This window comes from Cervus elaphus, chromosome 13 (assembly GCF_910594005.1).
Source record: "Cervus elaphus chromosome 13, mCerEla1.1, whole genome shotgun sequence".
Taxonomy (NCBI): Eukaryota; Metazoa; Chordata; class Mammalia; order Artiodactyla; family Cervidae; genus Cervus; species Cervus elaphus.
The window spans coordinates 28,956,941-28,982,418 of record NC_057827.1 but is presented as its reverse complement, the minus strand read 5'-3'; the positions used below and the strand labels follow the sequence as shown (position 1 = coordinate 28,982,418).

The 25,478-nt window shown below is 45.7% G+C and overlaps 1 protein-coding gene across 1 annotated transcript in view; it reads right to left on the bottom strand.

The window, feature by feature from the left end:
• Positions 1 to 12,668, bottom strand: part of MINAR1 (membrane integral NOTCH2 associated receptor 1) — a 33,527-nt gene extending 20,859 nt beyond the window's left edge. Inside the window, exon 1 of the mRNA XM_043922669.1 lies at positions 12,537 to 12,668. The gene's annotated coding sequence lies outside the window, so the exon portion shown is untranslated. The remainder of the gene's footprint in view (positions 1 to 12,536) is intronic.
• Positions 12,669 to 25,478: the final 12,810 nt, after the last annotated feature.

Genomic DNA, 25,478 nt, shown 5'->3' with positions numbered 1-25,478 from the left:
TACCATGTCAATAAACATCACAGAAATTGAAAAAAAAATAGAGTGCAGAAATTTTTTGCATCTCATAGAAACTCTAAATATCAGTAAGAAAGAATGATCAGTCCCATAGACAATAGTCAAAGAAAGAAAGGCAAAGGAAAAAATGGGCAACATTATAAGAAACAATTATATAATTTATTATGTAATTTATATATGTAACTTATGTAAATATAAATCATAATATATAATTTATATTTTATATAAATATATAAAGAATTATAATAAACAAATTCTTTGTGGCTCAGCTGGTAAAGAATCCTCCTGCAATGTGGGAGACCTGGGTTCGATCCCTGAGTTGGGAAGATCCCCTGGAGAAGGGAAAGGCTACCCATTCCAGTATTCTGGCCTAGAGAATTCCATGGACTGTATAGTCTACAGGGTCACAAAGAGCTGGACACACCAAGAGACTTTCACCTTCGTGATAATCAAAGAAAGCAAACTAAAACCACAATGGGTTTGACTGCCTTAGGATGTATACATGTAAAGAAAATTAAAATGATATTTTCTTTCTAAGGTGGAGAAGCACCAAAACACTATGGGTTTTTTGTTTTGTTTTGTTTTGCCTGGGTTAAGAAGACTCATACCACTGTTGGGGAGAATGTGGAAAAGTGAGCACTCCTAAGCATTATGAAAGAGAAAGAGAGATAGGAAATGTGTGTGATCATTACAGGAAGTAATCTGCATAAAACCTGAAGCACGCATATCCTTTAAATAAAACAAATCCACACTTCTAAGTACTTATCTCAAGGCAACAGTCAAATATATGTAAAAAAGAAAGTGCTACAAATACATTCTCTTTAATGTTGCTTATAATAAGAGAAATATCAGCAATAACCTTTGTAGCTAACGATTGGTTATATAAAACTGTAGTGCTTCAACATGATGAAATATCATGCAGCCACTATAAGCCATGTTGAAGAAATAAATGTATTGATATGTTTAATTTTTAATGATATATTCTTAAGCTAAAAAGTGTGCCAGTAAATGGCATACTGTAATATGATATAAAATTGTCTATATGCACACCTTATGTACTAAAGTGTTATTAAAAATTATCCCTTGGTGCTTTTTCCTTCCCTTTGTTTTAGGTCTGTATTACTTAAATGCTTGGAATATGTGATTTTCTAATAAAAAAATAATGAAACAAGGATTTGCAGGAAATCCCAGCAAGGGGAACCTGGGGAAGTAAATTATTACCTCCTATCTTTGGTGTTCTCACCTAGAAAAAGAAGATATCAATTCCTCTTACTGGGATTTCTAACATGGTCAAAGGAGACATTCATGATTTCATTCAAAAATCTTGTAAATGGCATGTGTCAGGCATGGTTTTCTTTCTATAACTACTGGAAATATAGCAGGCTATTCAAGCAGATTACAAAGAAAAAAAACTACCCTCATGAGCTTATATGCTAGTGAGGAGACAGATAATAAGCAAAATGGGCAAATAAAATGAATAGTATGTTAGATGGTGGAAAATGCTATGGAGAAAAATAGAGGAGGGTTAGAAAGTAGGGGACCAGGGGTAGGGACTGCAATTGTTAAAAAGATGTTCGGAGAAGTCCTCAGGGGAAAGATTACACCTAAATGGAGTCCCCAAATAGGTAACAGAGCCAACCACATGCCTAGATGCCTTTCATGAAGAGGAAGTTAAGCGTCCCGGGCAGAGCAAAGAGCAAGTGCAAAGGTCCTGAGGTTGAAGCATGACTGGTGTGTTTGGTTGGCCAGGAAGGCATTTTATACATTATGATGTGCAAATAAACACTATTTACTACTTTACTGTCAACGATACAAGATTTATCTCTAAGGTGACTGTGATCTTTATCAAAATGTTCTCCCAAAATAGTGCAGACACCTCTCACATTCCATTTTAGAGTGAAATAATAATGATTACCTCAACTTCTCCTCTCTCCACCTAAAATCATCCCTGTGTCAGCCTCCCTCCTAACCTTTAACTTCCTAGGAAGAGATGAGGCCCTGGACCAGATGATGACTGTTGGGATGGAGAGGGAAAGATAAATACCACTGAGGGGAAGTCAAAATGTTTCCTAATAGGAAACAGGATAAGAACCCTCTGGTTTGGGCTTCCCTGTGGTCCAGTGGTGAAGAATTTGCCTGCCAATGCAGGGGACATGAGTTCAATCCCTGGTTTGGGAAGATTCCACATGCCTCAGGGTGACTAAAGGCATGCACAACTACTAAAGCCCTCATGCTCTAAAGCCCGTAAGCCACCACAATGAGAAGCCCAAACACCACAACTAGAGAGTAACCCCTACTTGATGCAATTAGAGAAAGCCAGAGCACAGCAATGAAGACCCAGTATAGCCAAAAATTAAAAACAAACAAACAACTCTCTGGTTCATTTCTCATTTAGGAAACTTTCTCCAAACCTCTTTGCATGTATTTTCCTATATATGACATTTAGCGGGGGAAATGGTATGTCATTTTTCTGCTTTGTTTTAATTTAACTGTTTGTTTTCATTTCAGTGATAAATGTAAATGCATATTCTAGATCCTGCATTGGTCACCTCATAACTGGGTATGGCTATGTGGTCTCAAGGACTATACGCACTGTGGGGACAATGTTGAAATTTTATCACTGTGTTTCCAAAACTGCAGTCTAAGAGGAAACTTTGGGCTTCATGGATTTGTCTCAGAGAAGATAGAGGTTTTTTTGGTTTTTGTTTTTTTTTTTTAATATTTATTTGTTTATTTGGCTGTACCAGGTCTTAGTTGGAACACATGGGATCTAGGTCCCTGACCAGGGATTGAACCCGGGCCTCTTGCTTTGGGAGCACAGAGTCTTAGCCACTGGACCACCAGGGAAGTCCCGAGAGGGAAGAGTTTTCGGATTCAAGAAATACTGACCAAGGTGTAGATCTGATCAGATTGCCCAGAATGTCCACTGCCACCAGAAGAAGTCAAAGTTATGCCTCTGGGTCTGCAAAGTTCTGTTGCCTCTTGACACTTAGGTGGCAAATACTCATCGCCTCAGAGGCTGTGCTGTGTTATTAAGAGTTTCTTATTGCTGAAGAAATGTCTTCAGTCATGTCTGACTCTGAGACCCTACGGACTGCAGCCCAGCAGCTTCCTCTGTCCATGGGATTCTCCAGGGAAGAAGACAAAACTGGGGGCCATTGTCTTCTCCAGTGGATCTTCCACTTCAGTCATGTCTGACTCTGAGACCCTACGGACTGCAGCCCAGCAGGTTCCTCTGTCCATGGGATTCTCCAGGGAAGAAGACAAAACTGGGGGCCATTGTCTTCTCCAGTGGATCTTCCAACCCAGGGATCAAACCCATGTCTTTTACATCTCCTGCAATGGCAGGCAGGTTCTTTACCACTAGCACCACCTGGGAAGTCCCGTATATGGGATCTTCTTATCGCTGCTATAACAAATACCATAAATATAATGGCTTAAAACCACACATTTACAGTCTTAGAGTTCTGGAGGTCAGAAGTCCAAATGGACTTTTTAATCCAGGTATTAGCAAGGGCTGAATTCCTTCCAGAGGCTCCTCTAGGGGACAATCTGTTTCCTTGCATTTTTCAGCTCCGGGAAGCTGCCCACAGTCCCTGACTCATGGCCCCTGCGTCCATCTTCAAAGCCAGCAATTACATCATTTTGAGCTCTACTCCAGTGGCCATGCCTCCTTCACTAACTCTTCTGAATCCTCTTCCCCATCTGTAGGCTCTTGTGTTTGCTCTGAACCCCTCGATCATCCAGCATAATCTCCCCTTCTCAAGATCTGAACTTAATCACATCTGCAAAGGACAGGTCACATATTCACAGGTTCCTGGGTATTAGGACATGGCCATCCAGGGGGTGGGGTGAGGGCTAACCTCTTTACCAGAGGGTCTGAACCCCTGACCCCCAGTGCACATGCAGAGAGAAGGATGGTCTGTCCTCTTTACTTTTGCATATTTAGAGTAGACACAGCTGGAAGGTTTGCAGTCCTTCTCAGAAGACAAATGCTTTGCTCTAGTTGATAAAACAAGATCTGGTTTGCCCAGCCTATCAGCTAGAACCCACTGTTGACCGGCAGCTGAGGATAAAGATAACTGGTGATGTTGATAAGGACTCCCTTGTACCGTAATCCTGGAATTTATCCTAAAATCCTGGATATGTGGAAGGCCACATTGTCAAGTCCCTCCCCCGCATTTTTCACGCTTACAGCAACCCCGACCCATGCCTGCCTGGGCACCTGAAACAAACAACTGGTCCAGCTCAGGTCCTTCAGCCATCCGGGACCTGGCTGCGACTCCTGGAATTCTTCCTGTGGATGGGGACGTGGTCTCTGACTTGGATCTTCCCCTTCCTCTAGCAACTCCAAACAGCACTTGTAAATGTGGAGAATAAACTGGGGCCCAGGCCTCAAGCCCAGACATTCTGACCGGGCAGAGTGGGGCATAACCTGCAATCTACTTGTATAAAGATACCCAACAGGCTCTGGTACCCTCGAGGCCCTGACAGTGGCTTGGGAATGCTGGACTAGATGTATCCTAGCAGTGATGACCCTGATACTTTTAATAATCTTCAATCTGCTCACGAGCTCCTCCAGCTAAGCCTCCTTACACTGAAGTACAGAAAACAGCGGAAGTCCCCTCTTCCTTCCCCATGCCATCCTTAAGCTGAGCCTCTTTCCGGTGGCCACACAGTAGTGTTGACTCACACAGAGGTGATGGGACACTGAATCATTCCACTTTTCCATCACGCAGCAGCTCTGGAGCCAGGCTTTCCCGGCCCCGCAGAGAGCCTTCTGAATCATCCGAAGTGACATCCAGTCCCTGCTTCACACGACAGCGCTACTGCACTGCTCAGCTCCGTGCCAGCTCCTTGCCGGCCATGGCCAAGACGGGAACAAGATACTGTCCCGCTCCTGCTGGGTTCAGGGATCAGAGGGAAGCGCAGACTAGCACTGGTCTGTTACAGCACAGTGCAGGGAGTGCGCCCACCGCTGTCGGACAGAGCAGGAGAGAGCCCGGAGCCCACCACCCAGGGCGCTCACTGTCCATCCCCACTCACTACCCACGCCCATGCACTCCTGCCCACTCACTACCCACCCACTCACTACCCTCCCCATTCACTCCCACCCACTCAATACCTGCTCTCCATCCTGCACCCACAATGATAAACGACTCTGCATTCTCTTCAACCGCAGCACCAGAAACAGGCCGCATTGCTGAGTCTCAGCTGGCCTCTCACGGCTGCTGTCAACCCTCCAGGCTTCCAGGAGGGTCCGAAGCCCTTCACATTCCCATGAATCCCTACTGACTTTTGGTTTGTTTTCTCAGCTGTTTACTTGAAGTCTCCTTAAGTAACCATAAAACAGGCATGTTTAGCATCCTGCTTAAAATTTTTCTTTCTCAAAATCCCAGTGATATTGCAAAGGCCACAGCGTGGTCATCACAGCACATCAGCCTTTGGGAGTCAGAACTGCTCTCCAGGACCCGAGGGGAGAGGCAGGAAGAAAAATCACAGCAGACAGAGGAACACCAAGGAAGACATGCATGGCAGAGGGGAGGCTGAGGGCTGCAGGCTGGGAGCTTCCGTAGTGCTCTGTTCTCACAGGCCAAGCCAGTCAAAAAGGCTGCCAGGAAAGTTCCCACTGCTGAGAACATGGGCAACAGAGCCCCAGAAAAATCACAGTATTCGTGCTGGACAAGTCACATGCTAAGGACGGTATTAAATGGTGGGGGTGGGGGGGGGGGTCTGTGTGTCTCTGTGTATGGAGTGCATTCAGCAAGTGGTTTTCAAACTTGGATAAAGAAGGAAACATCAGGGCTTCCTTGGTGGCTCAGTGGTGAAGAATCTGCCTGCCAATGCAGGAGACACAGTTTCGATCCCTTGTCTGGGAGGATCCCTGCGTGTCCCAGCCATAGGACACTAGCCATTCCACTAACTCCCCTACATTTCACTCCAAGCTCATAAAATAGCTTCTTATTATCTGGCTTCTAATGGGCATTTCTCCCTGATCAGTGAACACATTTATCAGATTTACTTTATTCGCACTAAACTATTAAGCCAGCAGTTTGTGTCTTATGCATTAGGCCTCCGGTTATCATGCTTTTGTATGTGTGCTCAGTTGTGTCCAGCTCTTTGGGACCCCATGGACTGAGCATGCCAGAATACTGGAGTGGGTTTCCATTTCCTCCTGCAGGGGATCTTCCTGACCCAGGGATCGAACTCAGGTCTCCTACGTTGGCAGGTGGGTTCTTCACCACTGAGCCACCTGCAGAGCCTTGGTTAACCATGGGTCCTTCTCTAAAAGACTGGCCTGGATATATCAGCAAAAGAACACTCCAACTAGCAAAAATGACAGCTACACACCTCAGTGTGGGAACCACACAAAGGTTCAAATGTCCATGAAGCTCTGTCTCAGCAACCTCTGGCCTTTGAGGATAACACTAGATCCCAATGTGCTCTGATCACACACCAGTGTTGTCTTAAGCTCTTTTACATGCTGCATCCATCAGGACAGACTAGGTTATGCTGTAGCAAGACTGTCCCTGGATTCCAAGAGCTTAAAACCCCAATGGTTTATCTCTTATCCATGGATGTGACCAACATGAGTCAGCCAGGGGTTCTGCTCCTCGCCACCATCAGCCTAGAACGCAGGCCGAGGGGCAGGCCCCAGGATGTTTGCAGGATCCTAGTTCCTTCACTAGGGGTAGAAACTAGGGCCACAGCAGTGAGAACTCCAAGTCCTAACTGCTGGACTTCCAGGGAACTCCCATGGAGCTTTGTCACTGGAGCAGAAGAAAAGGAAGAACAAAAAGTGAGGCACCTGCCAAAACTCGAAAAGCTCCCAGCCAAACAAGGCACAAGACCACATCTAATTTCAGGTGACAGGGGAGGAGAAAATGGCAACCCACTCCAATATTCTTGCCTGGAGAATTCCATGGACAGAGGAGTCTAGAAGGCTACAGTCCATGGGGTCGCAAAGAGTCAGACACGACTGAGCACACACACGCACGGAATCTGAATGGGAAGGATCTCCAAAAGGGACTTCCTTATATATGTGTAGGTATAGCTGATTCATTTTGCTCTACAGCAGAAACTAACATGATATTGTAAAGCAACTACACCCCAATAAAAGATTAATTTAAAAAATAAAATAAGTAATAATTTCAGGAAACTGCAATCCACCACGTTTCCAGAAGGAGAGAGAGTGAGAATCTTTATTAGCAGAAGAATAACCATCACACACATGGTGCTGATGACCTCTTGGAGCAATCAGTCCCCAACTTTAACTAATTTAAAGGTTTTTCTTAAAATGTGCCTGTGCCAGGCCATGTTCTAGGCACTAATATACAACAACATTTCCCTGGAGAAGGAAATGACAATCCACTCTAGTACTCTTGCCTGGGAAATCCCATGGACAGAGAGTCTGGTGGGCTACAAACCATGGAGTCACAAAAGAGTTGGACAGGATTTAGTGATTAAACAACAACAAATAAACCAAAGTCCCTGTCCTGCAATTTATACTGTAGTGGTTCCATTAGTTCCTGTTGAGTCAAAATAACTTTACTCCTTTGTTGTTTCATCCATTCAGTAAGCATTTACTGAGTACCTAATTCCCTGCCAGGTACTGTTCTAGATTTCAGGAGCTTTCAGGCTGAAGAGGACATGGTCTTTCAGGAGTCCACATTGTAGGGGGTTAACTAGACATCAAGGAGGATCAGCTACTGGGATCAGGAAAGGTGGGTGATGTTTCACTGACATGGAATTAGGAGGCCACAAGCTGGGCTTAGAAAAGGCAGAGAAACCAGAGATCAAATTGCCAACATTCACAGGATCATGGAGAAAGCAAGGGAATTCCAGAAAAACATCTACTTCTGCTTCATTGACTACAAGAAAGCCTTTGACTATGTGGATCACAACAAACTATGGAAAATTCTCAAAAAGACGGGAATACCACACCACCTTACCTGCTTCCTGAGAAACCTGTATGCAGGTCAAGAAGCAATAGGTAGAACTGGTCATGGAACAACGGACTGGTTCTAAATTGGGAAAGGAGTACGTCAAGGATGTATATTATCTCCCTGCTTACTTAACTTCTATGCAACTACCTCATGTGAAATACAAGGCTGGATGAGATACAAGCTGGAATCAAGATTGATGGGAGAAATATGAACATCAGATATGGAGATGATACCACTCTCATGGCAAAAAGCAAAGAGCAACTAAAGAGCCTCTTCAGTTCAGTTCAGTTGCTCAGTCGTGTCCGACTCTTTGCGACCCCATGAACCGCAGCACACCAGGCCTCCCTGTCCATCACCAACTCCCGGAGTTTACTCAAACTCATGTCCTTCGAGTCAGTGATGTCATCCAGCCATCTCATCCTCTGTCGTCCCCTTCTCCTCCTGCCCCCAATCCCTCCCAGCATCAGGGTCTTTTCCAATGAGTCAACTCTTCACATGAGGTGGCCAAAGTATTGGAGCTTCAGCTTCAGCATCAGTTCTTCCAATGAACACCCAGGACTGATCTCCTTTAGGATGGACTGGTTGGATCTTCTTGCAGTCCAAGGGACTCTCGAGTCTTCTCCAACATCACAGTTCGAAAGCATCAATTTTTTGGCACTTTGCTTTCCTCACAGTCCAACTCTCACATCCATACATGACCACTGGAAAGACCATAACCTTGACCAGACGGACCTTTGTTGGCAAAGTAATGTCTCTGCTTTTTAATATGCTATCTAGGTTGGTCATAACTTTCCTTCCAAGGAGTAAGCATCTTTTAATTTCATGGCTGCAATCACCATCTGCAGTGATTTGGGAGCCCAAAAAAATAAAGTCTGACACTGTTTCCACTGTCTCCCCATCTACTTCCCATGAAGTGATGGGACCTCTAGATGAGGGTAAAAGAGGAAAGTGAAAAATCTAGCTTAAAATTCAACATTGAAAAAACTAAAATGGCATCTAGTCCCATCACTACATGGCAAATAGATGGGGAAAAAGTGGAAACAGTGACAGATTTTATTTTCTTGGTCTCCAAAATCACTGTGGACAGTGACTGCAGCTGTGAAGTTAAAAGATGCTTGCTCTTTGGAAGGAAAACTATGACAAACCTAGGGAGCACATTAAAAAGCAAAGACATCACTTTACTGACAGAGGTCTGTAGGGTCAAAGCTACAGTTTTCCAGTAGTCATGTACAGATGTGAGAGTTGGACTATAAAGAAGGCTGAGCACCAAAGAATTGATGCTTTCAAATTGGGGTGCTGTATAAGACTCTTGAGGGTCCCTTGAACAGCAAGGAAATCAAACCAGTCAATCCTAAAGGAAATCAACCTTGAATATTCATTGAAAGGACTGATGGTAAAGCTGAAGCTCCAATATTTGGTCACCTGATGTGAAGAGCCAACTCACTGGAAAAGACCCTGATGCTGGGAAAGATTGAAAACAAAAGGAGAAGGGGGCAACAGAGGATGAGATGGGTCATATAGCATCACTGACTCAGTGGACATGAACTTGAGCAAACTCCGATGGTGAAGGACAAGGAAACCTGGCATGCTGCAGTTCATAGGGTCGCAAAGAGTTGGAAATGACTGAGTGACTGAACAACAACAACAGGGAACCACAATATTTCATTTCCAACACTCAGAGAGGGGATATGCACATTCTAGAAAGAGGCCTTCTAGGGGTTCTCAAACAGTGTTCTCGGAGCCGCTAGGGGTTCCAAGTGCTTTAGAAATTACCTTGGGAAGTGAACAGGTCACTCCCTCATCTCTAATCTGTTTCATGTACTTAACTTTCATATAAGATTCAACTTAAAGAGTTCTACTCTTAGAGAGAAGAGGGGGAAAAACTAATGGTCTATGGGACCATTAACCACTGGTGGTCTAGTGGTTAAGAACCTGCCTTCTGGGGCTTCCCTGGTGGCTCAGTGGTAAAGAATCCGCCTGCCAATGCAGGAGAAGAGAGTTTGATCCCTGGTCTGGGAAGATCCCATATGCTGCAGAGTGACTAAGGCCATGCGTCACAACTACTGAGCCTGTGCTCTAGAGCCCAGGAGCCACAACTACTGAGATCATGTGCAGCAAATATTGAAGCCCACTCGCCCTAGAGCCCTTGCTCCACAATAAGAGAAGCCACTGCAATGAGAAGCCCGCGTACTGCACTGAAGAGTAGCCCTTTCTCACCACAACTAAAGAAAGCCTGCGCAGCGGTGAAGACCCAGCGCAGTCCAAAAGAAAAATTAATGGTCCAGTCTGATGCTCTCATTTTATATAAACACACAGAAAACTTAAGTAACTTACTGAGGTCATATCGTGAGTTAGATGCATGCCAGAGGCTGCCTGCCAACTGCCTCTGCCTGTTTCTAAACTCCATACTCACCCCCCATACCCTTATTTTTCAATTTATACCAAGTCTGCAGGTAAGTTCCACATGTCAGTGGGGAAAGATAATCAGTGGGCTTTAGCGGCACAGCCACAGGGGAACCTGGAATCTTTCCCAGCTACTTTGAGAACACACATCACCACTTGGCAGAAGCAGACAGAAGGGCCTTCCCCTTTCTTCTCCTGGTCATCAAGTCCCAGCTCAGCAGGCGCCAAGCCATAGCTGCAATACTGCTTTCTGCTTCACATTTTTCAGGATCTAAGAAAGGACTTATTTGGGGGCTCCTGAGTGAGAACCGCTGGCCTGAGACCAGTTCTATGTGCAGTGGACAGAGACAGGACAGACATCTTAACCTCCCAGGAGCGACTGAATGTTCCAGAGGGAGTATCAGAGAGTTAATAAGCTGCAAAGGCTTTTGGAAGCTGGAAAACCACGTCAATTTTGCCTCTAGCATTGGCTGGCATGGTGGGTGGGAGGTGGTGTAGAATATTATATTTGTAAAATTCAAAAAGAACACATCACTGACAAAGAAACCTCTGTCTGTCTTCCAAGTATTAAGTGCTATACAACACTTCCTCACCAAACTCATCAGAAATGCAAATAAACTGTTTGATCTATTATTTGCCTGGCAATTTCTTTGCACATAGTGTCAGATTTATACAAGCCTCTCAGACAAGTACAGTAAAAATCAGACTCTTTTTACCAGACAGTCAAGGTTTTCCTTCCAGGTAAGAAAATCTCCCAATGTGTTCATTCTGCAAGGTCCCTCCTTCTCTCTCCTGCACCTCCTTCCTCTGAAACCCCTAAAAGGGAGGGTGTCCAACTCTCCCTACAGCATCAGAGCATCAGGCATCCCACTCTCTTTAACGTCCTTCTCTTATCTATCTCAACTCTCCTCAAAATACTGCTGTGAGGGTGGCATTCCTACAGACATACTGTGGTCACAGCAGTCTGCCAGCTTCTACCTGCAGAGCATCCCGGCTAGGGATGCTGGTGGTCACAGGACTGGGAAAGAAGGGTCATTAACCAAACATCTCCATCTGGGCGAGGCGGTGGTGACAGCTTGTTTGGTGGAGAAAGGAGTGCATAACCTGGCTCCATAAGCTGCTCTCAAACAACTGGCAACTCTTGATGCCATGCGTAAGACCTCAGCCAGCCGGGCAGCAAAGCTCCCCCATCACAGCCATGAGGGCAGAAGGATGGACTCTGCTCTCTCTCTCTGGAAACCACCCCTTCCTCAAGAGAAATGGGTTGGAAGCCTCTGAGATAAATCTTTATTGTTTATCGCAGAGACTCTCGATCCCCCAGCTCAGGTCTTCCCCACAGGATCCTTAATTCCCCCTGAAAAGCGCGCCTGAACCAACCATCTTCCCCAGCGTGCACACAACAGTCGAACACTGCTACAGTCTTCCAGCACAACGGTGCTGGAGTGGGCACTGTTACAGTGAAGCAGATCAAAAACAGGGAGCTCCCGACACCCTCGGGAGAGTGGACTAACGATCACTCTGGCTGGATGTGTCAGCCCGGAGGAACGCTCACGTTCAGAGGACCAACAGGCAAGGAATGCTGCAGGCGTACGAATTAGACGGCGGCGGCCGCGTGTGAGCGCGCGCTCCCCGCCCGCCAGGCCTGGCTTCTGTGTCGTCTGGCAGGTGAAGTTGAACAATCTTATCTCCTCGGGAAAACCAACGATCCCATCGCACGTCGACGTGACTGGAAATCTCAATTTAAGAATTGGATGCACTGGTCGGTCCGGCTCTGGTGGGTACCTGGCGCCTCTGATGCGTGGTCGGGCTTTTTGTATATTAGCGCTGGCCTGTTTAACCCTCAAGATACCGGATTCTACAAGGAAATTTTCAGCCATGAAAACTTGCCCCAAACCGCATGGTCCTCTCGCCTCGACTCTTCCTGAATCCCTGATCTCTCCACCAGGTCTGGTCAAGCCCAACACCACACACACACCTTTCCCATCACAGCTCCCAGCGCGGCACCCCGCAGGCAGCCGAGTGGAGGCGCGGAGGGGAGCCCGCGGCCCGGGACTTCACATTCCGCGCGCGTGTGCGCCGAGCCGCGAGCACACGGCGCACACACCTCGCACCGGCACACACCAGCACGCGTGCGCTCCCGCCCCCCGCCCGTCCCTGGCTCTCCGAAGTTACCTCCGAGGCTCCCCCGGCGCCGGGCCCACGCGGCCCTGCAGGGCTCCCACTTCTTTCCCGCCGTGGTCCGCCCGATCTCAATCGCCGCGCCTGGGGAAGGCTCCGGAACCCGCCGGACCCCGCCGGACCCCGCCTCCTCTGGGGCACCCCGGGGTCCGCACTCGCGGCGGCACCTCGGGGGCTGGGACGGCCGTGGCCTCGGCGCCCCGGGTCGGGCTATGCCCTCACCTGCGCTGCGCCCACCGGGCTGCAGCCGGAGCCGGCGCACCGCGGGGGAGGCGGCCGCTCGGGCTCCTCCCGGGCAGCCGGCGGCCGGCACCGGCTCTCATGGCGCTCGGGCTGTCTGCGGCTCCGGGACGCGGCCTCGGCCCCCGGGCGGCCCCAGCCGAGGTCTTTGTGTCTCGGCCGGCGGCGCCGCGTCACAGGCTGGCGGGCGGTGAGCTGCGCGGGCCGGGAAGCCCCAGGCGGCAAGGAGCAGAGCTCGGCTTCCCCATCGTCGCCCGCCCGGGGCGCGCTGGCAGGCAGGGCGCACTGGCGGCGACTGCGCGCACCCCGGGGACGGAGGGGGCGGGCCCGGGAGGGGCGCGGCGGACGCGCCGAGGGGCTGCCTGGCTGGAAGCTGTGACCCGGGAGGGCAGGATGGGGGCCCCGGGAGAGCTCGGAGAAGGCGACGTCCGCTCGGTCCCGGGTCGCGGCTGCAGCGCTGGGGGACAGCGAGCGGAGGCTGCGCGCTGGAGGGAGCCCGGCGGCCGGAGCCACCGCCGGAATTCGCGTCTCCCCGCTCCTCTACGCTGAAGGTGACTGCGGCCCCCAGCGGCCGAGCCGGGGCGGCGAACGGCGTCCTCGCCGCGCCTCTTCCCCGAGTGCACTCGGCTCGCCCTTCCCCGGCCTCCGGTTCCGCAATCCTTTGCAAGACCAGGGCAGAATGGTCACTTCGCTCATTGATTTTCCCTCTTGGCTGGTCTGGGCTTAATTGGTACCCAGATTGGCGCGACTGGCGATCACGTGACCACCCCTTCCCCAAACACACACACACACACACACACAAATATACACACACACACACACATACCAAGCCCAGTAAAACTAGCCAGGGTGGATTCCCAAAAGTCAAACTGGATACAGCCTTCAGAACTGGAGGCCTGTCGCGAGTTCCCCCCGCGCGCTGCTGTGGGGCTGAAACGCTGCAGCTGGCTCTGGTGCCACCATCTCTACAGATCCTGGCGCTGCGGTGGGGAAGCGCCCACGAACACACTTTCGGTCCGCTCGGCCGGAAAAGCGCAGAGAGAGTGTAGTGTAGTTTCAGAATCAACGGATCCCATTGCAGAAGGAAAGCCAAGCCCCCTACCGAGTCGCGGAACAGAACTGCTGCGGAGCGCGCCTCGGTAGGGACAGAGCCGCCTCCCAGGGCTGCATTTGGCGGGCGGCTTTTCCCGGAGCGCAGCCAGGGTACCACCTCAGGCGTCAGCTATCTGTGGTCTGAGCGCCGGCCCCGGGGGCAACGAGGAGCCGACTCAGCCTCCCTTCACGCGCTGCCTGGATGCAGTTGGTGACAGAGCTCTAAAAGTGAACCTGCTAATAAATGGTTCTTTAAATAATGCTTGATCGGGGTGGTAACTGTTGACTGCTTGGTGTTCTCAGAGCTCCTCCCTGCTGGTATTTTATCATCCACTTGTTCCTTAGTGTAAAGGGTGTCGACTAAGAAGTTCAGTGATAGCTTAAGTGACCCTGAGCCTGCCAGAATCCTCAGTGCCCCTGGAGTTCAAAGGATAATTATTTGAGACTTAAGCAAAGATATATACATATAGATAGATAACTAATGAGAATCTACTGTATAGCACAGGAAACTCTCTGTGGTGACCTTAATCGGAAGAAAGTCCAAAAACGAGGGGATCTATGTATACATATGGCTGATTCACTGCGTTGTACAGCAGAAACTAACACAACGTTTTTGTGTATATATATGATTTAGTTGCTAAGTTGGATCCGACTGCTGTCACCCCATGGACTGTAGCCTGCTGGGATTTCTCTGTCCATGAGATTTCCCAGGCAAAGTACTGGAGTGGGCTTCTGTTTCTTTAGAATTAGAATTCTTTAGAATCAGCCTGCCAATACAGGAGACACAGGTTCAGTTCCTGGGTGGGCAAGATCCCCTGGAGGAGGAAATGGCCACCCAGTCTGGTATTCTTACCTGGTAAGAATTCTTACCTGGTATTCTTACCTTCTACAGTCCATGAGGTCACAAAGAGTCAGACGTGACTGAGCAACTAATGCTTTCACTTGCATAGTTTCTTTACAATGTTGTGTTAGTTTCCGCTGTCCAGTAAAGTGAATCAGCCGTATGTATACATGGATCCCCTCTTTGTTGGACTTTCTTCCCATGCAGGTCACCACAGAGCACTGAGTAGAGTTCCCTGTGCCGTACAGCAGGTTCTCACTAGTTATACACAGGTTCTCATCATTATACACAGAATCAATAGCATATGTATATCAATCCCAATCTCCCAATACATCCCACTCCCCTTCTTCCTCACCTTAGTATCCATACATTTGTTCTCTGCATCTGTGTCTCTCTTTCTCTCATCCAAGTACTAACTAGGCCCAACCCTGCTTAGCATTCGAGATCAGATGAGATCTAGAGTGTTCAAGTATGGCCATAGACTGTGTCTCAATTTCTGCCCTGAAAATAGGTTCATCTGTACCATTTTTCTAGATTCCACATATATACATTAATATTTTTTGTTTTTCTCTGACAATATCTGTTCTCAGGGGACTTCCAGCAGTGGCAGGGGTTTCAGATACAGTCATAGGTTTATAATACAAATTGGAGGTGGGAGTGGGGTACAGAGCAACTCCCAACCCCAATTCCTTTCCTGTGAGTTACATGGGTGGAGACTGGGGTCAGCAGCTTGTCAGTCATGAAATGAGGCCTGGAGGGAGATGTGAATCAGAAACACATCTGAAACAGGGACTGAGGTCTTATGAATTCTCCCCAGATCCTCACAGTGTGTTGCTGCTCAAATATACTGCAGACCAGGGACCTGTTTAGACTAAGGTGAGTCTATCAGCACCAAGGTCATCTTCTGAAGGCTGGGCCCTTGGCTGGACACACCCCAATCAGATATGGACCCTTGAGTTCCACTCTTCAGCTTTGTACTTGGCCTTTTCCAAGCAGAAGCTGTTGCAGTGGGGTGTTTGCCAGGCACAAAGTATGTGTATTATACCTTCAGTAATGCCTGACTCTTTGTGACCCCATGGACTGTAGCCTGCCATGCTCCTCTGCCCATGGGAATCTCCAGGCAAGAATACTAGAGTGGGTTACCATTTCCTCCTCGAGGGGCTCTTCCCCACTGTCTGAGCCACCAAGGAAGCCCGCCAGGCACAAAGGACATTTGTTTATTTTCTTGCCTGCCCAGATCCTGAATTCTCTTCCTATCTTGAAGGAAATTGATACTTCGTGAAACTTCAATACCCTCTCTCCTTGCGGACCCTCTGCAGATAGGGTCAAAGCTTGACCAGCCCAACACTCTAGCCCGAAGCTGTGAAACTGAAGCCAGCAATGGTGAAAAGAAGCTGGTGACAGTCTTTAAATTGTGCCACCCCTTGGGGTTGTGACATCTAGGGTGCAATGGCCTGAGTCCAGTACTGGGAATAGCAGGGCCCCTGACTGACTCCAATTTCACCCCACCCCCGATTTCCCTCAGGGCATTTTCCAAGCCTGGTTGGAAATTAGTCAGTGTTCTCTAGAGAAATAGACCAATAGGATGTATACTTATAGTATTGGTCGTGGTGTGTGCTCAGTCGTGTCTGACTCTTTGTGACCCTATGGACTGTCACCCACCAGGCTCCTCTATCCATGGGATTTTCCAGGCAAGAATACCGGTGTGGGATTCTCCGGGGGATCTTCCTGACCCAGGGATTGAACCTGCATCTCCTGAGTCTCCTGCATTGGCAGGTGGATTCTTTACCACTGAACCATAATGAGATTTATTATAAGGAGTTGATTCTTGTGATTATAGATGTGCAAGCCCCAAGACAGATGAGATGAGTCTTGAAGCTGGATACACAAAAGAGCCAATGGTATAGTTTTAACACAAAGGCACTTGCAGTCTCTGAGTCTTGGTTTCCTCAGCTGGTCCATGAGATGCTTGCAAAGATGCTGGGGTGCATTGAGGGGAGTCCCTGAGCACCATCCTAGCTACTAGTGTCAACCTCCCGATTAGTGAGGCTTCCAGGACCAAGGGAGGAAGGTGGTGGGAAGGAAAAAGGAGCTTTGTCCATTTTTTTTTCCAGTTCGTTTGTGATATGGGAGAGGGGGAAGACAAGGTACCCTGGTACAAAGGTGAGTAGGAAAATCAATAACTTTTGGGCATGGTGGTCTAGGGGACACAGGGCCTCCTAATTGCCTATTGATTTGCAGGAACAAGATACATAATAGCCACATGTATTGTTACAGGAAAAGCATGACTCCTTTCTGAGATCGCAATTACACAATAAAGTTCAGACAATCCATAGATGTTATTGCTTAAGTTAGAAGATGAGAATTGAAACATGAATCCTCCCAGAGAGAAAGAACTAGGCCTTTTATCTATTTCAACAGCACCCAAGTATTCAACAGCATCCAAGTGTATTGGAAAGCAGAAGCATGCATTTTTGTGGATTCTGATCAGTGATGTATCCCAAGCACTAAAACAGTGCCTGAAATATAGTTTTCTTGTCATTGTTGCTTAGTTATTCAGTCGTGTCTGACTCTTTGGGACCCCATGGACTGTAGCCTGCCAGGCTCCTCTGTCCTTGGGATTTTTAAGACAAGAATACTGGCATGGGTTGCCATTTCCTTTTCCAGGGGATCATCCTGATCCAGGGATCAAACCCATGTCTCCTGAGTCTCCTGCATTGCCGGGCAGGCTCTTTACCACTGAGCCCCCTGAGAAGTCTGAAACATAGTTTGGGGCGCAGTAAATATTTGTCAAATGATTTACATGTTCTTGAAAAACTTATTTAACATGAATCTCCTTCATTTTTAAACCCCCAGATCCAAGCCTAAGGACAGACACACAGTAGGTGCTCAGCCTGTTTGTAGAATCAGCTCTGTATTTCCACCGTGTTTTACCCAGGCAGCTCCCAGCCCGAGCTTGACGCTAACCTCACAATATTCTCATGATATCAGGGAGAATGGGTTTGGTTTATATGTTTATTGTCTTATCATGACTCAACAGACAGGAGAACAAAGCCACAGCACTATGAATGAATGAAGTGACTTCACCAAGGTCATCTGGAGAGGAGGAATTCTCTAATGCTGATCTAACATTTTCTCCACTAGACTGAACTTCAAAAAGAAATTGGATTTCAATTCAGCGAACCCAAATAATATTTCCTGACAAAGAGGAGTTCAATGAAGGGAAACTCGATGGAGAAGAGTACTTAAGAAAAATCCATTTATGCTAGACTTGGGTTGCTGGCGTTTCAGATGCTATTTTGTGAGCAGATAAAGCCTGGCCTCTCTAACTGAAAGTCTGGTAACTAAGCCTCATTCTGAGATTCCATTATTTTCCTGGAGTTATCTGGATCCCTGAGATAAACAAAAATATTTTTAGGGTTGGCATAAATGGGCATGCATCCAAGTTCTACTGAAATAACCATCTCCTTTATCATGTCAGGGATGTCAGATTGCTGGACAACTTGAATCATCCAGAATTATCTACCAGCTAAGCAAAAAGAAAGACAGCTTTGTTAGCACTGGGTCATGGTAGGGTGGCTAGTGGGTATGCATCTATTTATTACTTGAAAATGCTGATTGCTACAATGTGCCAGGCCCTCAGTTAGTGGTACCTGAATGCAGAGATGTCACCAAGACCTGTCAGTCAGTTGGAACTTGTTACATGCCAAGGATCAGTTCTGAGACTTACCTTACATAATCCTTACCAGAATCCTATAAGATGGTTAATACCATTATTTGCATTTTAAAGATGGAATATTGAGGCACATAGAGGTTCAGTTCCTTCCCTAAGGTCATAGAGTTGGACCAGGAATGTGAGCCCAGGCATTCTGACTCTAGAACCTATGTTTTGATTATTTATACTGAGATGAGTAATATATGGGCTTCCCTAATGGATCAGCAGGTAAAGAATCTGCCTGCCAATGCAAGAGATGAAGGAGATGAGGTTCAATCCCTGGGTCAGGAAGACCTCCTAGAGGAGGAAATGGCAACCCACTCTAGTATTCTTGCCTGGAGAATCCCATGGACAGAGGAATGTGGAGGGCTACAGTCCATACGGTCACAAAGAGTCAGACACTACTGAGTGACTGAGCACACACAAGTGACATCTGGCCCTCAGAAGTCTCACTGTCCACTGGGAGAGGCAGATGCCAAGAAGTCCTTATAGCTCAGAGTGATCAGTGAGTGCAGAATGGCATGGGAACACCAAGGTGGCAAGGCCATCAAGCAGTCATGGGAGTGGTACTTTGTTTATTGGTAAATGAATTGCTTAATTATTATTTTAAATAAGTAATACACACAACAGGGAAAAATTATGCAGTATTCAAAATATACAGTATACCAACTGGTTACTCTGTCTGGAGATAGCTGTCTCATTAGTTTCTTACTTGTCCCTTCGAAGATAGACTATGGAAATAAAAGTAGTGCCCTCTTTTGTTTTTTTACACAATAGTAACATCCTATACATGTTACTTCATATGTTAATTCTTTTCAACATCAACAAGATATTTGGGGGATCAGTCTGTATCAGTATCAATGGTGATGGAATTCCAGTTGAGCTATTTCAAATCCTAAAAGATGGTGCTGTGAAAGTGCTGCACTCAATATGCCAGCAAATTTGGAAAGCTCAGCAGTGGCCACAGGACTGGAAAAGGTCAGTTTTCATTTTAATCCCAAAGAAGGGCAATGCCAAAGAATGTTCAAACTACCACACAATTGCACTCATCTCACTTGCTAGCAAAGTAATGCTCAAAATTCTCCAAGCCAGTCTTCAACAGTACGTGAACTGTGAACTTCCAGATGTTCAAGCTGGTTTTAGGAAAGGCAGAGGAACCAGAAATCAAATTGCCAACATCCATTGAATCATAGAAAAAGCAAGAGAGTTCCAGAAAAACATCTTCTGCTTTATTGACTATGCCAAAGCCTTTGACTATATAGATCACAACAAACTGGAAAATTCTTCAATAGATGGGAATACCAGACCACATTACCTGCCTCCTGAGAAATCTGTATGCAGGTCAAGAAGCAACAGTTAGGACTGGACATGGAACAACAGACTGGTTCCAAATCGGGAAAGGAGTTCGTCAAGGCTGTATATTGTCGCCTTGCTTGTTTAACTTATATGCAGAGTGCATCATGCGAAATGCTGGGCTGGGTGAAGCACAAGCTGGAATCAAGATTGCCGGGAGAAATATCAATCAATAACCTTAGATATGCAGATGACACTACCCTTGTAGCAGAAAGAAAAGAGGAACTGAAGAGTCTCTTGATGAAAGTGAAAGAGGAGAGTGAAAATGCTGGCTCAAAGCTCAACATTCAAAAAATGAAAATTATGGCAACCAGTCCCATGACTTCAAGGCAAATAGATGGGAAACAATGGAAACAGTGACAGACTATTTTCTTGGGCTCCAAAATCACTGCAGATGGTGACTGAGGCCATGAAATTAAAAGACGCTCCTTGGAAGAAAAACCATGACCAACTTAGACAGCATATTAAAAAAGTAGAGACATTACTTTGCCAACAAAGGTCTGTCTAGTCAAAGCTATGGCTTTTCCAATAGTCATGTATGGATGTAAGAGCTGGACTATAAAGAAAGCTGAGCACTGAAGAATTGATGCTTTTGAACTGTGGTGTTGGAGAACACTCTTGAGAGTCCCTTGGACTGCAAGGAGACCAAACCAGCCAATCCTAAAGGAAACCAGTCCTGAATATTCATTGGAAGGACTGATGCTGAAGCTGAAACTCCAATACTTTGGCCACCTGATGCAAAGAACTGACTCATTGGAAAAGACCCTGATGCTGGGAAAGAATGAAGGCATAGATGGCATCACCTACTCGATGGACATGAATTTGAGCAAGCTCCGGGAGTTGATGATGGACAGGGAAGCCTGGCATGCTGCAGCCCATGGGGTTGCAAAGAGTCGGACACGACGAAGTGACTGAACTGAACTGAATATTCTTTCTATACATGTTACTTTATACATTAATTTTTTTCATCATCAAAAAGATATTTGGGGGAATCAGTCTAATCACCATCTATAAACCTGCCTTCTTTCTTAAAAGCAAACTTTTTATTTTGAGATACATGTTGATTTGCATATAGTCATCTTATTCTATTTTATGGTTGCATAATATTCTATTGTGCAGATTTCAGTTGAGTTCAGTTTAGTCGCTCAAAAAGTCATGTCTGACTTTTTGCGACCCCATGAACTGCAGCATGCCAGGTCTCCCTGTCCATCACCAACTCCCAGAGATTGCTCAAATTCATGTCCATTGAGTCAGTGATGCCATCCAACCATCTCATCCTCTGTCATCCCCTTCTCCTCCTGCCCTCAATCCTTCCTAGAAGCAGGGTCTTTTCAAATGAGTCAGTTCTTTGAATCAGGTGGCCAAAGTATTGGAGTTTCAGCTTCAGCATCAGTCCTTCCAATGAACACCCAGGACTGATCTCCTTTAGGATGGACTGGTTTGATCTCCTTGCAGGCCAAGGGACTCTCAAGAGTCTTCTCCAACACCACAGTTCAAAAGCATCAATTTTTCAGCACTCAGCTTTCTTCACAGTCCAACCCTCACATCCATACATGACCACTGGAAAAACCATAGCCTTGACTAGACAGACCTTTGTTGGCAAAGTAATATCTCTGCTTTTTAATATGCTGTCTAGGTTGGTCATAACTTTCCTTCCAAAGAGTAAGCGTCTTTTAATTTCATGACTGCAATCACCATCTGCAGTGATTTTGGAGCCCCCCAAAATAAAGTCTCTCACTGTTTCCATTGTTTCCACATCTATTTGCCATGAAGTGATGGGACTGGATGCCATGATCTTTGTTTTCTGAATGTTGAGCTTTAAGCCAACTTTTTCACCCTCTTCTTTCACTTTCATTAAGAGGCTCTTTAGTTCTGCTTTACTTTCTGCCATAAGGGTGGTATCATCTGCATATCTGAGGTTATTGATATTTCTCTTTACAATCTTGATTCCAGCTTGTGCTTCATCCAGCCCAGAGTTTCTCATGATATACTCTGCATATAAGTTAAATAGGCAGGGTGACAATATACACCCTTGACATACTCCTTTTCCTATTTGGAACCAGTCTGTTGTTCCATGTCCAATTCTAACTGTTATTTCCTGACCTACATACAGGTTTCTCAAGAGACAGATCAGGTGGTCTGGTATTCCCATCTTTTTCAAAATTTTCCACAGTTTATTGTGATCCAGACAGTCACAGATTACCATAATTTATTTAATGAGCCTCTATGAATGAATATGTAGGTAATTTCTGTATTTCTACTATTAAAACATTGATGCAATTAATATACTTGGTCACATCATTTCACACCTTTGAGAGTAAACATCTGGGGCATAAATCCTTAAAAGTAGAACTGGTAAGTCAAAGAGTAGATGTAATTTAACTTATGATATTAAAAACTTACCCTCCATTGAGGTTATAGCAATTCACACTCCCAACAGAATAGAAAAACTTATCTTCATGATTTAAATTTTGGGGCAATTTGACATTTTCTTCATGGCCAGATTAATGGCCAGACTAATTTTCTGAATTTCTGTTTGCTGAACATAGACTTCAACATATATTGATTTATACCTTCAGATGTGTATTGAGATTTTCTGTAATTGTTCATTTTTTGCTCCCTTGCTCTATTGTTGACTGAAGAAGGCTTTTTTGGTAATAGTATATTTTTGTCTATTTTCCTGTTCAGTTTCTATAGTTTTTGCTCCATGAGTGTCTCTTCCACGTTATTTGGTGTGGAGATATTCCACCTTGTTTGAAATTAAGATGGCAATCTTTGCTCTTTTTGTTGGTTTCTGTCTATTTTCTCAGCATGTGTTTGTGCAACCTTTAATTTTCAACTTTTGGAGTCACCTTGTTTTAGGAGTTTTCAAGTGTCACTTCTCCCCAAATAAGAAAATACATCATACAGTGAAAGAAACTCTACTAATAGGAAGCATGACATAAAATATGACAACTGAATCAAAACTTAAACGTATGTCATCTTCATCTTTGTGAGTATCTTAAACTCACTTATTAAAGGTTGGGTTACCTAGATCAGGAAGATTCCTTGGAGGAGGGCATGACAACCCACTCCAGTATTCTTGCCTGGGGAATCCCATGGACAGAGGAGCCTGGTGGGCTATGGTCCATGGGGTCACACAGAGTCAGACACAACTAGAGTGACTTAGCATGCATGCCAGTACCTTGCAAAATTCCACCATCAACTCTCCCAGGAGATACCTGGAAACTCCTAAAACAAAGTGATTTCTAACCCATCCTGCATTGGAGGGTGATTAGGAAGGTCAAGTGAGAAAATTAAATCATTGAAATCATAAAACACAATACAAGGTAGGGTGTTGTTTTAATATTAGTGTCTTCACTATTTTGTTGGGCTCATGAATCTATTATTTCATGTCAGAAGTGCCTGGTGAATCGAGGAGCTTCAGTGACTGCCAATTCAGTGATGGGATTCCCAACCTCAAAAGCAAATTCCTTTTTTAAAAAAAAATTTTGGCAGTACCCGCCCCCCTCCACCCCTGCCAGTATATGGGATCTTAGTTCCAAGACCAGGGATTGATCCTGCATCGCCAACATTGAAAGGCAGAGTCTTAACCACTGGACCACCAGGGAAGTCCCCACAAGTTCCCTTTTCTAAGGCTGTTCATCCCTGACTCTGTAAGGTAGTTGGCCCATGGAAGGTCAGTTGCAGACTGCTCACACACTTGTCCTCAGCTCTGAAGGGCCAAACACACAGAATATTGGTAGGGGAAGATAACAGAGCAAAGAAATATATCCACGCATACTAATGAGTGTAAGATACATGTATCTATAAATATTTCTCTATATAAGCATTTGTATCTATAGTAAGATAAACATGAGCTCATACGGGTACTTCCAACTCTCATCCATTAGCCATAGATCATTCCAGCATTCCCCTTGTTTGCCTGTACCCCCCTCATTTCAACAGTGAGAATTGAGTTCCCCACTGCCCACCATCCATGGCCTTAGTTGTTCTAGTCCAGCATGTCTGTGCTATGGTTTCAGAACCGTTAACCCACACCCTTGGGAAACACCTCATCAAGTAGAGAACAGTGTTTATATTCAGTTCCCTGGGCCCTCAGTCTTACCCTCTCACTCAATTCCAAAGTTATTTAGGTTAATGTTTTTTTCTCCTACCTCCTTTCAATGAGATTATTTTATGTGTTTGTTATCAAGTTAGATTCTTTGGTCCTGTTCAGCATTCCATCCTAGCATTCTCCAAAGTCCTAAATGATTTTCTAGATTTTCATGTGTTGAGGTTCACTCTCTGCGGTGTAAAATTTTGAGTTTATTGTTTGCTTATCTTGGCCACGGTTGGTCTTCTGAGGAATGTGGGCTTTCTCTTGTCATTCTGCACAGGCTTCTCTAGTTGTTCTGTGGGATGTAGTTCCCAACCAGCTATCTAACCCACATCCCCTACACTGGAAGGCAGACTCCTAACCACTGAACCACCAGGCAAGTACCAAGTTATGGGTTTTGACAAATGCATAGTTTACCTGCTAATACAACCAGATTTGACAATATCTGTCATGGAAAATGAATAAAACACATTTTAGTTGGGATAGAGACTCTTTCTTTACTTAAACTTGTAGAGCAAAAAAATTCAACTGAATATTTTTACCAAAACTCCTTTCAAGTATCAGAACTGACCTTTGATAGTGAGATGACCTCCCTGCATCAAGGACTTTCTGTTTTGAAAGAGCTTTTCTGTCTACTCTCTGCTTTGATCTACATAGCAAACCCACGGAGTAGGCTAGGTTGTTTGGAGACCACTCTGACCTGAACTTCGCCTCTTCTCTCTTTGTTCAGTTACTCCAGATGCTAAGAAGCAATGACTTACCCACAGGATAGATGGGTGGGGTAAGGGAGTAGCTAGCCCATTGGAGAGCAGCTCAAACATTGTTTAGTTCCATTTCATGCTTACGTGTTCAAAAACATTCTTGAAAAACTTTCATCACTTTGCTCTCCTTATGGAAATGGTTCCTGGACTTCAGCCTGAATGGCAAAATAAGCTTATGTGGAAAGACCCACTTCTTGCTCCAAAGACATACAAATGTTGCATAAAATATAACAATAAAATTTTCTTGAAATATAAAGCCAAATTCAAAATAAAAAAGGAAAAGCAACCCCAGCAACTGGAAATGAAAAAGAACCTGAGAGTTGAAACGATGTGCTGGAGTAAGGCAAATTGTCTGCCAAGGAGTTTGGCTTAAATATATATGCCTTAGAGCAGAGGATGGCAAACTATGGCCCAGGGGGGCAAATTCAACCCACTGCCTGCTCCTGTATAGTTTGGGAGGTAAGAAATTTTACATTTTTAAAATTTATTTATCTTTAATTGGAGGATAATTGTTTTACAATATTGTGCTGGATTCTGCAATATATCAACATGAATCAGTCATAGGTATATGTGTGTCCCCTCCCTCTTGAATCTCCCTCCTATCTTAGACTTCATCCCACCCCTCTAGGTTGTCACAGAGCACAGGTTTGAGCTCCCTGTGTCATACAGGAAATTCCCATTTGCTATCTATTTTACATATGGTAATGGGAAATAGATGGAGAAACAGTGGAAACAGTGTCAGACTTTATTTTAGGGGACTCCAAAATCACTGCAGATGGTGATTGCAGCCATGAAATTAAAAGACGCTTATTCCTTGGAAGGAAAGTTATGACCA